Source organism: Trichechus manatus, unplaced genomic scaffold (assembly GCF_000243295.1).
Source record: "Trichechus manatus latirostris isolate Lorelei unplaced genomic scaffold, TriManLat1.0 scaffold00057, whole genome shotgun sequence".
In the NCBI taxonomy this organism is placed as follows: domain Eukaryota; kingdom Metazoa; phylum Chordata; class Mammalia; order Sirenia; family Trichechidae; genus Trichechus; species Trichechus manatus.
In genome coordinates, this window is record NW_004443993.1 from 10844706 (window position 1) to 10860024 (window position 15319).

General features: G+C 57.4%; 1 protein-coding gene across 1 annotated transcript in view; it reads left to right on the forward strand.

Moving 5' to 3' along the window:
* Nucleotides 1-15319, forward strand: part of SH3GL1 (SH3 domain containing GRB2 like 1, endophilin A2) — a 44984-nt gene that overhangs the window by 21313 nt on the left and 8352 nt on the right. The gene's annotated exons all lie outside the window — the stretch shown is intronic.

Below are 15319 nucleotides of genomic sequence, written 5' to 3' on the forward strand. Positions count from 1 at the left end.
GTATCTACAACTGTTTTCACATGTACAGTTCAGTGACGTTAATTACGCTCAGGTTGTGCCACCGTCACCACTGTCCATTTCCACTGTCCATTTTCCGTCACCCCCGAAAAACCCTGTACCCCTTCAGCTGTAACTCCCCATTCCCCACTCTCCCCAGGTAACCACTGATAAACTGTGGTTTCTATGCATTTGCTTATTCTAGATTACAGGTTAGAGGAGCCTTCAGTATGGATTACACCTCATCATAAAGAAAGTAAAAATCCTCACAACTGGACCAATAAGCAACATCATGATAAATGGAGAAAAGGCTGAAGTTGTCAAGGATTTCATTTTACTTGGATCCACAGTCAAAACCCATGGAAGCAGCAGTCAAGAAATCAAAGGGTGTGTTGCATTGGGCACATCCACTGCAAAAGACCTCTTTAAAGTGTTAAAAGCAAAGATGTCATTTTGAGGACTCAGGTGTGCCTGCCCAAGCCATGGTGTTTTCAGTCACCTCATAAATGCATGTGAAAGCTGGACAATGAATAAGGAAGACCAAAGAAGAATTGATGCATTTTAATAATGGTGTTGGTGAAGAATATTGAATATGCCATGGACTGCCAGAAGAACAAACAAGTCTGCCTTGGAAGAAGTACAGCCAGAATGCCCCTTAGAAGCAAGGATGGTGAGACTTCGTCTCACGTACTTTGGACATGTTGTCAGGAGGGATCAGTCCCTGGAGAAGGACAACCTGCTTGGCAAGGTAGAGGGTCAATGAAAAAGAGGAAGATCCTCAATGAGATGGATTGACACAGTGGCTGCAACAGTGGGCTCAAGCATAACAACGACTGTGAGGATGGCGCAGGACCAGGCAGTGTTTCCTTCTGTTGTATGTAGGGTGGCTGTGAGTTGGAACCGACCCGATGGCACCTAACAATAACAGAGATTTCACATAAGTGGGATCATGCAATATGTGTCGTCATGTGTCTGGCTTCTTTCACTGGGCATAACGTTTTCAAGGTTCCTTCACGTCATAGCACGTATCAGAACTTGGTTTCTCCTTGTTGTTGTTGGGTGTGGTCATGTCGATTTCTGACTCACAGTGACCCCCCCCCCCATGTGACAGAGTAGAACTGCCCCATAGGGTTTCCTAGGCTGTAATTTTTATGGGAGCAGATGGCCAGGTCTTTCTACTACAGAGTTGCTGGGCGGGCTTGAACTGCAAACCTTTTGGTTAGGAGCTGAGTGTGTATATAGACTGGCTGATGGTTTCTAAAACATTTCCACCCTCAAGTCTCAGCAGGCCGTCGTCACCCCATTTTACAGATGAGGAAGCTGAGGCTCAGAGACGTTTGGGTTCTTATAAAGTTGTAGCACGGCAGATGCCGGAGCCAGGACCAGAGTCCCATCCTCGTGGTGTGTGGCCAGGCCATCCCTTTGTCACCATCACCCTGCACTGGCCTGTGACTGCATGGCAGGCCTGTGTTGTGACTCGTTCATGCACCCAAGTGTGGTTGTCTTGTGAGCCCCTAATGGGTGGGTCTGTGCCAACTCAGCATTTACTGATGCATTATCTCCACGGATAGGCACTGATTGGGCACCTAGCCGGCACTGGGCCCTGTGCTGGCTCTGCCGACCACGGCTCAGGACCCGCCTAACTGGCACCCTCAGCACTCAGCAAACCAGTTGCTGTCAAGTTGGCTCTGGCTCACAGCAACCCCAAGAGTGTCAGAGTAGAACTGCACTCCATGGGTTTTCTTGGCTGATTTTTCAGAAGCACAGATTGCCAGGCCTTTATTCTGAGGCGCCTCTGGGTGGACTTGAACCGCCAGCCTTTCAGTTAGCAGCCAAGCACGTTAACCTTTTGTATCACCCAGGGAGTCTGCCCTGCCAGAAGGAAGCTAGTGTTTGAGGGCAGGTTCATGGGGTGGGGGTGAGATGAGAAGCTGTCCCAGGTGGTATTACGTGAATGAAGACAGAGTCACAGGGGGGAGGGCCACGTCATGGTGGGGAGCGGACCCAGAGAGCCTGAGGTGGGGTTCCTGGTAAGCGTCCCCTGCCCTGACAGCACCCCGTGTGCCCGGAGGCTCACTCACACCCGGGGCGAGAGTGGTAACATCGATGCACACGTGCTGCCTGAGCAGTGCGGGTAGCATCTGAGTGTGTGCCCTGCTGGTGCATTGCCTGCCTGGCTGGGCCTTGGCTCCCTGGCTCCTCCTGCTGCTGAGTTCTCAGGATGGACCTCACAAGTTAGAAGAGCAGCTGAGCCTGGACAAACAGTGGGCGCAGAGCATGACCCAGGCAGGGGGCAGACAGTGGGGACCCCAGGGTGGGTTGGAGCATCAGCATCCAGCACGCAGTGCCTTCCATCGGCCCTTACCCCACAGCCAGGACTGGTCGGCCAACCCAATGGCAGTGACAGACAGCTCCCCCCACCCCCCGATTGTGGTCTGCTGTCCCAGGTGACTTTCCCGGGTGCTGGGCAGCCACGTGGCTGTGAGTCATATGTCTCCTGAGACCTGTTTACCCTGTCTGAGGGAGGGAGCTGGGTCCCAGGTGAAGGCACATTCCTCAGCTCTCAGAGCTTCTGCTTGGAGCTGCGTCCCTGCCAAGTTCAAATACCAAACTTGGGCCCCACCCCGGCTCTTCATGTTGTTAGTTGCCATTGAGTGCGCTCGGAGTCACGGTGACCCCATGTACAACAGAACAAAACCCAAGATCCATTCCCGGCCAGCGTGCCTCATACGTGGCCACCACCTGTCCGTCAGTGGAGGCTTGTGGTTGTTATGATGCTGAACGGGTTTCAGAGGAGCTTCCAGACTCAGATGGACTAGGAAGAAAGGCCTGGTGATCTACTTCTGAAAGCTGGCCAGTGAAACCCATATGGATCACAATGGCTTGATCCATAACAGATTGTGGGGATGCCACAGGACCAGGCAGTGTTTCGTTCTTTTGTGCATGGGGTTGCCAGGAGTCAGGACTGACTCAACAGCAGCTGACAACAGTGACAAGGGAAGAGCATCCCAGGCAGAAGGAACAGCAAGGGTGAAGGCTCTGAGGAGGGACTGAGGTTAGTGCATCGAGAAGCAAGAAGCACAGGCCCGAGGGAACCTGGGAGACCCATGCAAGATGAGGTCCACAGGGGCAGAGTTTTCTTGTTTTTTTTCAAGCAAACCAACAAGGAATCTTTATACACAATAAAATTCACAGGGGAGAGGCCTTTCTGTGCACGCAGGCAGGTGATACCTTCCTGTCTAATCCGCCTGTGGGTCGAGTCTACCATCTTGGTGGGCTGTGGCAGCTCCATTGAGGTCTGTTGTTACCATTGTTGGGTGCCATGGAGTCAATTCTGACCCGCAGCGACCCCATGTGACAGAGTAGAACTGCACCATAGGGTCTCCTAGGCTGTAATCTTTACAGAAGGAGTCTTGGTGGCACAGTGGTTAAAGCACTTTGCTGCTAACTGACAGGTCGGTGATTTGAACCCACCAGCTGCTGTGAGGGAGAAAGATGTGGCAGTCTGCTTCCATAAAGACTTACAGCCCTGGAAACCCTGTGGGGCAGTTCACTCCATCCCATAGGGTTGCCATGAATTGGAATCTACTCAATGACAATGGGTTTGGTTTTTGGAATCTTTACAGAAGCAGATTGCCAGGTCTTTCTCCCGCAGTGCATCTGTTGGTTCGGACTGCCAACTTTTTATTTTCTAATTTTATTGTGCTTTGAGTGAAAGTTTACAGTGCAAATTAGTGTCTCATTAAAAAATTTATATACAAATTGTTTTGTGACATTGGTTGCAATCCCCGCAGTGTGTCATCGTTCTGCCCCTTTCCACCCCAGGTTCCCCATGTTCATTTGTCCAATTTTCCTGTCCCTTCCTGCCTTCTCATCTTTGTTTTTGGGCAGTTGTTGCCCATTTGGTCTCATGTATTTGATTGCACTAAGAATAAGAAGCATGTTCCTCACGTGTTATTGTTTGTTTTATAGGCCTGTCTAATTTTTGGCTGAAAGGTGGGCTTTGGGAGTGGCTTCAGTTCTGAGTTAGCAGAGTATCCAGGGGCTATAGTCTCAGGGGTTCCTCCAGTCTCTGTCAGACCAGTAAGTCTGATCTCTTTCTCGTGAATTTGAACTTTGTTCTACGTTTTCTCTCCCGCTGTGTCTGGGACCCTCTATTGTGATCCCTATCAGAGCAATCGGCGGTGGTGGCGAGGCACCGTCCAGTTCTTCGGGCTCAGGCTGGTGGAGGCTGTGGTTCCTCTGGTCCCTTAGTCCTTTGGACTAATATTTCCTTGTGTGTTAGGTTTTCTTCATTCTTCTTTGCTCCAGACAGGATGGGACAAATAGATGTATCTTAGATGGCTGCTTACAAGCTTTTAAGACCCCAGTTGCCACTCCCAAAGTAGCATGTAGAACGTTTTCTTCATGAAATATGTTCTGCCAGTTGACCTAGACATCCCCTGAGACCATGGTCCCCAGCCCAGAGGGGCAGTCTTGAGAGAGGAGGGGTCAGTAGTGTGACACAAGAGGTGGCTGGTGTCCATTTCTCCTCCACCTGGATAAGGAGGTGCGGGACAGAGAATCAGGGGGGCTTCCTGGGAGAGGTGACTCCTGATTAAAAAAAAAAACAAACAAACTTGTTGCCATGGAGTCAATTCTGATTCACAGCGACCCCATGTGTACAGAGTAGAACTGTGCTTTTTCAAGGCTGTGACCTTTTGGAAGCAGATCACCAGGCCTTTCTTACAAGGTGCCTCTGCGTGGGTTTGAACAATCAACCTTTCAGTTAGTAGCGAGGGGTTAACCATTTGTGCCACGCAGGGACTCCTAATGAGCTGGGTCTTTAAAATGGAAGGGGTCTTGTAGCCGGGGAGGGTGGCACCTGTGTCTCAGGAGGCGTGGAGGCAGGGGCTCTGGGCTGTTAGACCATGCACCTCACTTTCCGGTTGTCAGGGTCCTTGTGGCGCCTGCACTGGGACTGTGCCCACGTACCTGCCGCCTGTCAGCACGAGCGATGTCTCATGTAGCATGTATTCCAGGGCCTTCCTGAGGCTGTGCTGCCCCGCCACCTCCCAGGATTCCTGGGCCCCATTTCCAGTCTCTTCCTGAAGGGCTCCAACTTGCGTCACCTCTGCCAGTGATGAAAGAGCAGTTCTTCAAAAACATCTTATCATCTGTGTGCACGTGTGTGATATAATTATGCTCTGCCACCCCAAGCATAAAGCCTCCGCCGGCAGTTCCCCTGCAGTGAGCACGGCGCCTGTGTCCCGTGGCGCCAGGCAGGGCTGGGCTGCGCTGGGACCCAGGGCTTTGTAGCTCATTTGCTCACGGGTTGGTTTTCTGTTTTAAGTTCTCATCTGAAATTGGTCTTCCCAGTTGTGTGACATGAAGCCCCCCATGCCTTGTCCCCACAGTGGGAGATTAAAATTCATGAGCCCCATTTCTATCTCGATAGTTTCCCTCTGGCAAGAGTTCCCAGTGCGTTCGCTCCTCGGGTCTGGGCCCCAAGCAGTCATTGGCACCGGGGTGGGTGAAATCTGCTGCCAGGCCAAAGGCCGGAGCTTGAGTAACGCACCCCATTTCTGCATCCACTCCACGTCCCATACTAGCAGGCTTGTCCCCACCATCTCCTGGATGGGAAGACAGCCGGGCCCGCCCGGCTCCCAGGAGCAGTCAGAGGAAGCTTCCAGCCTTTGATACTAATTGATGCTAAAGGAGGGACTTAGTATCAGCTGTGTTTCATATTAACACAAAAAGATACAAATTCTGTGATCTTTTTGGTAGTAAAGGGGCAAGTTAGTATCACCTTGTTTGAGGTGAACACGAAAAGGTACAAATTCTGTGAGCCCTTATCTGCTCAAGGAGCCCTGCCTCACAGAGCAAACAGTAAGTGCTCAGACTTGGCACCTGCTCTTCTAGAGGTGATGAGGTAGAGCCCATGTCCTCCCCTGGGCCCATGAGACTAACCAGGGAGCTGGTGAACCGTGAACGAGGAGGGGAAGGTGGCTTTTGTCAACGCTTCCACCTCCTTTGGGGGAAGTGGCCATCCTGAGCAGAAACCCCAGGACCACTACACTTAGCGCTGAGCCAAGGCCATGCTCTGGTTTCATCGATGAGGAAACCAGGGTCTCTCCAGAGTCCCCAGAGGAGCTGAGACGAGGACCTGTGGTCTGCTGACCCCAGGGCTCCCCGTCCAGCACAGTGAGCCAGGGACACTCTGGACTTCGGCTGCCAGACAGGCTGACGGGAGAGCCCCCGCGGGGGCCAGCCTGCGCGCCACACTTGCTGTCCGCACATCCCTGACCTCATCATCCTGGGGCCATCCCCTTGTATCCCTCTGTGGTCTCTGGTCAGAGACCTTTCCTGAAGCGCCCACCTTGTGTGGACCACCCCTGGGGAGACAAGGACAGGGCGGCTGGGTGGGAAGGGTCTGGAGCAAAGTCCAGCAGGACGACACTGAGGGGCCTGCCCAGTGCCGGGAGCGGCACCGGGTGTGCGGGGTGCTGCGAGTCAGCCCAAGCGATGCTGCTGAACCCTTGCTGCGTGCCAGGCAGCAGCGCAGGAACTGGGGTCACGGAGCTGGCATCCCTCCAGCCCTCTTGGAGCTCACTCACACCTACTTCAGAACGGACGCTGGATTTCTAGTTAGAGACGCGAGGCCGGGTTGGGAGGCAGTGACAGTGGTGCCGAGGCCTCTGAGAGCTAAGGGAGAGTTCGGTGGGAGAAGAACCAACAGGCAGGAACCGAGAGGAGTCCCGGGGGCTGCAGCCGGTGGGGCTGGCCTGGGCATGGGGAGGGTTCCGGAGAAAGGGGCGAGGGTGAGGCCCGAGGCAGCGAGACCAGCGAGGAGGCTTCTCGAGAGCCAGACCAGGGAGGGAAACAGTGTGAGGGAGTTCTCAGCGTGCAGAGTCTGCACCTGTAGGTCCAGTGGCATCGTTGTTGGTGAAGAAGACAACCTTTGGCTGCCCGGGCTGGGCCCTGTGTGACCTTGGCGTCACCCCTTCCTTGTCCTGAGGACAGCAGCTCGTGAGCCTCGACTCCCGGCCCGTCCTTCCGCTTCGGCACCACTGAGCAGTCTTCTCCTTGCATCACCTCTCCCTGACGGCGGCTCCCTCTGCCCCGGCCCCCACTGCACCATCCGTGCTCAGCCTCCTGATTAGGCCCCACAGTGCTGGTACAGGGCTGGTCATGCCTAGGCCTGTGCAGGCGGGGAGCAGAGCCTGCACAGACGCCTAGCCCCCTGCTGCCCAGACGGCAATCACCTCTCCCGAGAGCCAGGAGCTGAGCTTTTGTGCAGACAGGAGGCTCCAGCCCGCCAGAGAGGAGCTCCGATTGGCTGGCACTGTGGGGGCCAGAAGGCCGCGCTGTTGGAGGGCTCCACGGCACTCCTAACTCCCCTAAGTGCCCACCAGCCTTGCCTCTGGCTGCTTGTCCCTGCAGGGGGCCAGGCACTCAAGGGCCCTGCGACCTGGCTGGAAGCAGAGCCAGCGTCTCGTTCTGGTTCTCTGATTCAGAGCCGGGGCTGCTGCCACCAGCCCCCATCCCGAGGGCCTGCCTTCTCCCAAGAGGCCACCATGGGCCTTGAAAGCCAGACTGTGGTTCCCCGAGACACCCTGAGCGCTGTGTCTGTGGGTCTGTCCCCTTCAGGCTGGACCGGTGGCCATGGTGCCTGGTTAGGGGTTTCCACTTAAAAGACAACTTCAAATCTTCCTGCTTCATCGCTTCCTGGTTCCCGTCCACAGAGACTGCTTTTTAAAGAACATTGAGCGGGACAGAGAGGAGTCAGAGGCCCCTTGTACCTGGGGATTCCCTGCAAACCAGGGCCACCCAGAACGCCTGGTGTGTATGAGGAAGTCCCAACTCAGGAGGACATTCCCCTCTGTAGGGTCTGGTTCATGCTATCAGGTGACACACGCATTCCTTAGGAGCCCGCGAGGCCTGGAGAGCCTGCGGCTTCCTGCCTGCCCTGCCCCCCTCGGCCCTGAGTCTGATTTCTACACAACTGGGACCTGAAAGCTTGCTGGAGACAGATTCTGGTTTCACGGCCCCTTCCCACCCTGCGCCTTTCCCTTGCCCTCCCCAGCCTAGGTGCTGCTTCCGTCTAACTGGCGACCCCTACTGGGCTCCAGGTACCAGGGCTCTGCTGGGGGATGCCCCACAGCGTCTGCCCTGCCGCGGAAAAGCAATGCTCCCAGAGCAATGTGGAGTCGGTGCTGCCACGTTGGCTAGCGCTTTACAACCAAACGACCCGTGAATAGCCTGGGCACCATGGGTGATCCTGAGGCCACCCCGGCTCCTGAGCAGGGGCATGTAGCCCGGCACTGGTGACCCTCGGGTGTACTGCCCTGCTCGCCTTCTGGAAAGGAGCCCAGGGCGCAGAGAGGAGGAGGGGAAGGCCGCACAGAGCTGTCCCCCGAGCCCCAGGCCCAGCCCTGGGCTCTGCTGCTCCCTGGACTGTGACTCACAGGAAAAGAGGGTTGTGGTGGAAACACGCGTAGTTGCCATGGCTGCGCTTTGCAGGAGGCCCTCCAGATGCTGGGAGGCCAGCGGGGAGGGGTGTCCACAGCTGGAAGGGGCCTTAGGGACTATATAGCCACCCTGGGTCCTTCTTGCCCTCCCTCCCTGTCCCCGTGCCATCATCTGGTTCAGGAACTCCTCAGCCCTGGTTGGGGTCATCACAACCCCTCTGGGGTCCTCTCGTGGCTTTCGGGGGCCCTCACCCCTTCAGGCAGCCCCTGGGCTCCCCCACACTCCATTCCTGACAAGAAAGGAGCACAGCATGGGGCCTGTCCAACTGAGAGGACAGCTGGCCTGGGGTGGGATCCCAGGTGGAACCCCCCTCAGTCTCCTTGTCTGTAAGATGGAGCTGTTGGTCCCTCCGTTATCGAGTGGGGGTGACACACCCATGGCGTGAGAAACAGCAGTGCCGTCTGGCACCCTTCACATAGCAGACCGTGGGCGGCGGCTCTTGTGGCTGCATGTGTCCGCCTGCCACCGCCCCTGCGCCTTCGCTGGAACATCCACCCCCTTCCTCGCCTGCTGAGACCTGGCTCCGAGGCTCGTCCCACCTGAGCCCGACCCCTTCTCAGTGCCCTTCCTGCCCCCTGCGCCATCTGCTTGTCTGCTCCAAAGACGCCACCTTTTCCAGCTCATTCATTCCGCTTTTCCAGCTGGTAACCACAAGCCTCTGCTCTCTGCCCAGCCCATGCTGGGCTCTGTTGGCTGGAGGGGACAAGGCTCGGTCCCATCCTCGCAGATTTCACTGAGGAGGGAAATGGAGCAAGGAGATGGCCGCGCAGCACAGCGTGGCACGGATCATCATGGGACCAGCAGACGCACAAGTAGACGTTAGCCAGGCAGAGGGCAGAGGCGAAGCCACCCAGACACCCTTGCCCTGGTCCAGAGATGACACAGAGCCGCCGCCGTTCACCTGCAAGGGGGCTGTCAGGTGCCTCAGGACCTAACCCAGCCAGATAACAGCCGCATCAGCGTGACAACCCTGGAGCTGTCCCTTCGGGGCCAGCCAGGCCCAAAGCAGAAAACCCAGGTGCCGGTGAGTCAACTCCGACTCATGGTGACCCCAGGCATGTCAGAGTAGAACTATGCTCCACGGGCTTTTCAATACTTGGTTTTTGGAAGTAGATTTCCAGGCCTTTCTTCCGAGGCACCTCTGGGGAATGTGAACCTCCAACCTTTTGGTTCATAGCCGAGTTCTTTCACCATTAGCCCTACCCAGGGACCCCTGAGCAGCCCTGGTTACCGTCCACCCCTCCACCCCTCCTCTGTGCTGGCTTCTTTCTTTTTTTTTTTTCGAAAGACTCTTAATCCATCAAAGCCAATTGTCTGGATGGTCACAGTTTGGCAGTGCATTCTGTCTTATTGATCAGGTTTCACTGCTGAGACAGTTGAATGACAGGCCTTCCATCAGAGGCCTCTGACTCAGCAGGATTCTTGTTGCTTCTCCACCTGTTGCCAAGTGGCCGTCACAGATGTGCTGCTTTGTGCAGAGGGGCCGTCCCTCGAGCTTGAACAAAAAGTTTGCTGCCGCCCCTCATTTTCCTGCTCACCTCCTTGGACGCCTGCCTGCTCCAGCTCACACTCTCGGACCGAGACGGCGGTGGCGTCCCCTGGATTCATTTGGTAGATTTTTCCACCCCGTTGTCCTTCCCTCCCGCATGCCAGATTCCTCACTGCTCTTCAAAGATGACCAAGGGGTGAGAGCGCTCACGACGCCTGTCCCTGAAAGGGCGCCTCCCACCTCAGCCTGGTCAGTTATTAACGCCTGTGTGTGCACACTTGTGAGAAGGCGCCTCCCACCTCGGCCTGGTCAGTTATTAATGCCTGTGTGTGCAGACTTGTGAGAAGGCGCCTCCCACCTCGGCTTGGTCAGTTATTAACGCCCATGTGTGCACACACGAGAGGGCACCTCCCTCCTCAGCCTGGTCTGTTATTAACGCCCGTGTGTGCACACATGAGAGGGCACCTCCCTCCTCAGCCTGGTCTGTTAGTAACGCCTGGCCTGGTCTTCATTATTAATGCACACAGGTGCACACGCATATGGGAGGAAGTTCCGGGCTCTGGGGTTAAACCCCACCTACATCTCAGGGTCTCCCACTCCACGGGGGCTAAGTTTACCTGGACATGGTCAGAGAATCATGGCTTTGTGGTCATTTGCGGGCAAGTCATTGTGATTGGGACACGTAGGCCAGGCCAGACATGGGAGAGCTGCCTGAGTTGGGGCAAGAGGGGGAGTTAGAGGATTCGAGCCTTCCTCCTGGGCCCTCGCACAAACTCCCCAGTGCAGTGAGCAGCTCACAGGCTGAGTTGCAGACTGAGGAGAGCTCAGAGCTGCAGCTGCTGCTCCGCCGTGGGCTGAGCTGTATCCCCCACAGATACACTGACTCCCAACCCCAGCACCTGTCAACGTGACCTTGTCTGGAAATAGGGTCCCTGCAGATGGCGTCAAGTTAAGATGAGGTCGCTAGAACCAATTGTTGTCGAGTCCATTTTGACTCACGGCGACCCCACGTGTATCAGAGTAGAACGGTGCTCCATAGGGTTTTCAGTGGCTGGTTTTTTGGAAGTAGATTGCCAGGCCTTTCTTCCAAGGTGCCGTTAGGTGGGCTCAAACTTCCAACCTTTTGGTTAACAGCTGAGCGCGTCCACTGTTTGCACCGCCCGGGGCCTCCTAGTGGAGTAGGGCGGGCCCTAGTGCAGGGACTGGTGTCTTTGTAAGAGAAGAGACACAGACCCACGGGGAAGATGACCATGTGAACATGGTGGCAGAGACTGCAGTGATGCGGCCACAAGCAGGGAAGACCCAGGATCACCAGGAGCCACCAGAAGCTGGAAGAGGTGAGGGAGGATCCTCCCCAGCGCTGTCAGAGCGTAACAGAGGGAGATCGCGCCACCTCAGTCTTGGCCTCCAGCCTCCAGAACTGTGAGAGATAGAATACGCTTCTGTTGTTTTGACCCTCCTAGGAATAATGTAGAGTGGGGTGCCTGCTGGGTGAGAGGCGAGGTGTGGTGCCAGGTGAGCTTCCACCAGACAGAGGCCCTGCCAGGTCAGCCCGAGTGGGGCCGTAACCAGGCCCTCCCGGTTCCGGTTCTCACCAGCAGGGGCGGCCCACCTCAGTCCCCTGTGCCCTTTGAGGTAACACGGCAAGTCCTTCTGCAGAAGGTTCCGGATGGCACTGCCTGGCACCTGAATCTGGGGCAGTCTCCTGGAATGTTCCCTCTCAGGGCTGGGCCCATGTTTGTTCCAGGGCAGAGGAGGTGCTGGCTTCACACCCATGTGGGTGTCACAACGCAGCCTTTGTGCGGCCCACTGCTGGTGACTGAGGCCCTGCAGCGGGTGCCCTGACTCAGGCTCGGCTGGGTGAGGGGATGGTGGTTTTCCAGCAGCACTGACAGTGCTGGTCCCATGGGAGGGCAGGGCAAGGTGCGGGTGAAGGGCTGCAGAGACTGAGCGGCCGTGGTGGGCGGTCCCTCTGCACCCCTGCCCCAGAAGGGGCCCCTGGCTGCAGCTTGGCCAGGCCGCTGGGTGTAGAGAGGAAGAGGCAGACTTCTGGCTAGCTTCTCTGGATGCGAGGCCTCGGCCAGGTGCTGTGCCTCAGTTTCCTTCAGTGCAAGGTGAGCCATGGCATCCTATCAGGTCACAGTGCCACCGGGGAGTGTGTGAGGCGGGCCTTGTAAATTGGGGAGCAAGCTCCGCACGGGGGCGTTAGGCCCACGGCTGCATCTGCCACTCTTGTTGGGCCTGAAATGCGTGCGCCGTCTCCCTGCCCAGGCTGAGCTGCTGGACTTGTGGCCACTCGCCCAGAAGTGGTCCCAGGCCCTTGTCTTCTCCACCACTGAGCACCAGAGCTGCTTCGCTCCTCGGGCCCCTGTGGCAGCCCCCTCTCCAGGGACCGCACTGGCCTGTAGAGAAACCTGGTTGTCTGCCCGTGGACCACTCCAGAGGCCCCCAGAATGTGCCTTGTGTCCCCTCTCCACTTGACCATGGCTGTGCGGAGGCTACACGGGTCAGGGCCCAAGGGCTGCGCACCCGCTCACAGCTTCTTCACGTTGCCATCACTTGGCTGCCGGCATCTAGGCTCCACGTTTCCCACTTTCTCCCGTGGGTTCACTTGTCGAGGTCCCTCAGCAGCAGGCTCTCAAGAGGGCCTTCACGGTCTCACCCAGCACGGTGCCTGCCACGTGGGGATGGCCAGTCACACCCACTGAGGGACTCCAGCTCACAGAAAGGTTCATCTGTCCAGCGGAGCTCTGGGCTTGTGGGGCAGGGGGTGGTGAGCCCCACCAGGAGGTGCTCATAGACGGGCAGAGGGAGACGGGTGGGTGCCCGACGGGTGGTGGTGGTGTTGGGTGCTGCCAGTCAATTCTGACTCATGGCAACCCCGTGTGATACAGTAGTACTGCCCCATGGGGTTTCCTAGGCTATAATCTTTACAGGAACAGATTGCCAGGTCTTTCTCCCATGGAGCTGCTGAGTGGGTTCCCACTGTCGACCTTTTGGTTAGCAGCTGAGCACTTAACTGTTGCGAAGGACAGCACATCCTAGCCTCACGTGGGCTCATAAAGGCGGGCGTGGAGGCTCGAGTAGGCAAGTCCTGAGTCCTCCGAGTGAGAATGGGCAATGGGCCCAGGAGAGACCACAGATGGGGTTTGGCATCAAGGCCCCAGAGGAAGGCCGGGGTCCGTGCCCCAGGGCTCATCTTTTCACTTCCCTCCAGTGAGACACAAGAAGGCCTGGGGGCCGGGGACAGTAGGGGGCTGCCCGGGGTGCCCTTGCTCGGAAGGAAGGAAGGAAGGCGCGGTTCTGCGCTCTGTGGCCCCTTGCCCCACTCACCAGGAGAGTCCCGGCTCACCGTGGCCCCTCACTTCCCTCTCTGGCAGCTGCTGCACTTCAGAATGGCCTGTTTGACCACCATCCAAAGAAGTGAAACCACCCCATGAAATAAAGTGGAACACCCCAGAAACCCTGGGGGAGAGACCAGATCTTTCTTTGAGACTCGTTCAGCAGACGGGGCAGCACAGCCCCCCATGAGGACTGTCCGCGGGCCCTGCACAAGCCTTGCTGCCTTCCTCCCCACCCCCATAGGGGGTGCCACTCTCCTGCACTGAGCCCTCTCCTGGGGCGGGGTGCGAGATGAGGATCCGGTGTGCTGCCAAGTGGAGAATCACTGACCACAGGGCACCCAGCCATGCCCTCCTCTGGACCCACAGGGATGGGGGATAAGGATGGGGGGTAGGCCCCACTGTGGAGTTGTACAGTCCCCATCAGAGGCTCAAGACACGGGGAGAGTCTCACGGTCAGATGTATGGGAGGTGGGAGGTGGGCGTGGGTGCTGGCAGCTGGAGCCCACCCAGCGCTCTCAGCAGCCCTGAGGTGTTGCCCGTCATCCTCCCCATGTCACCAAGGACAAACAGGCTGGGTGTGGCTGTTTCTCTGAGATCCCACCGGGAGAAGGTGGTGGGGCCGTGTCCCACCCAGGCAGGCTGGCCTCTGCTCATGTGGAGACCTCAGGAACCCCAGGAGGGTCCTAACTGGGTGGGCAGGGATGGCACCATCAGGGCAGGGGGTGGGGAGGCGGAGGGCTGGCTGTTCAGGCATGCCGAGGGGTGAGACGCAGAGTGGACCCATACGGGCCTTGAGGAGTGCGGATGGGCCCACTGCCTGGCACAGCCCTGGGCCACACTGTGCTGCCCCACCTCCCCCACCCGCCATCTTCAGCCACCTCAGACCACGAGGACACTGGTGATGTCAGATGCCACGTTCTGGGGCGCTTTCTGCAGACACTACTTTTTCACACTCCGGCAGCTCAGTTGGAGGGGGCAGTGGTGACCTCAGTGCTTCTTTCTGCCCTCCCAGCCACCCTTGTCCCAGCACACCTCCACCTCGTGTGAGAGGGAAGGGCCGAGTTACAGGTGGTCTCATCCCAGCACACCTCCACCTCGTGTGAGGGGGAAGGGCCGTGTTACGAGTGGGTGGTTCCTGCCGTTCTGATCAGCAGGCAGCTCCTGAGGGCTCTTGGTGTCAGGTGCACGCTAACTTCTTAAAAATCCCAGCAGCCCCTGGGGTGGGGTGCAGGCATCCCTGTCCTGCAAATGGGGCCCCAGAGCTGAGAAAGGCTTGGCAGCCCCCGCTATCCCAGTAGGTATCTGGCGAGTGTCTGGCCCCTGCTTGGGCCCCTCCAAAGCCTGTGCCACCATTAATAGCTCACGGTGCCTCCTAATAAAGATGTTATTTCTTTTTTACAAAAGTCAATCCTAGAGTTTGAAGAACAGGGGTAAGTCCCCAGTTGATTTCTATGGGGATGTTTGTGCCGGAGCCTCCAGGGTCAGTGTGAGCTGAGAGTGTGCGTGTCCCACGCGGGGCCAGCCCTGACAGGTTCTCGTCTGGCGGGGCATGTGCCCCCTGCCGAGCACAACAGCGTGTGCAGTGATCCACACAGAACCGCAGAGCCCGTTGGAGCACCTACATGTGGCTCCGGCCGGCCTTCCACCCGCCAGCCCTGGCCCTGACTGACCGAGTCTAACGTCCGTGCTGCTGAAAAGTGCCGTGGGGGGCCCTGGGCCTCAGGGTCTGTGTGCTGCCCATCCTGGGGTGACCTTGGCGTCGGGTACTTCTGAGTGTTTCCTGTGCGTTCAGATGCCACCGTGACCAGGATGAGGCCCTGTCCTGGGGGGCACCCAGCCTGATGGGGTGGTGGGCTTGTGAGCGGGCACCACGGCACACAGGCGAGCGGCAGAACCCCATTCTGAGGTGACTTCTGGTTCCTGGGTGAACGGCTGGCCTGGCTGACTGCACAGGGTGGCCTGTGGCCCGGCCCCTTGT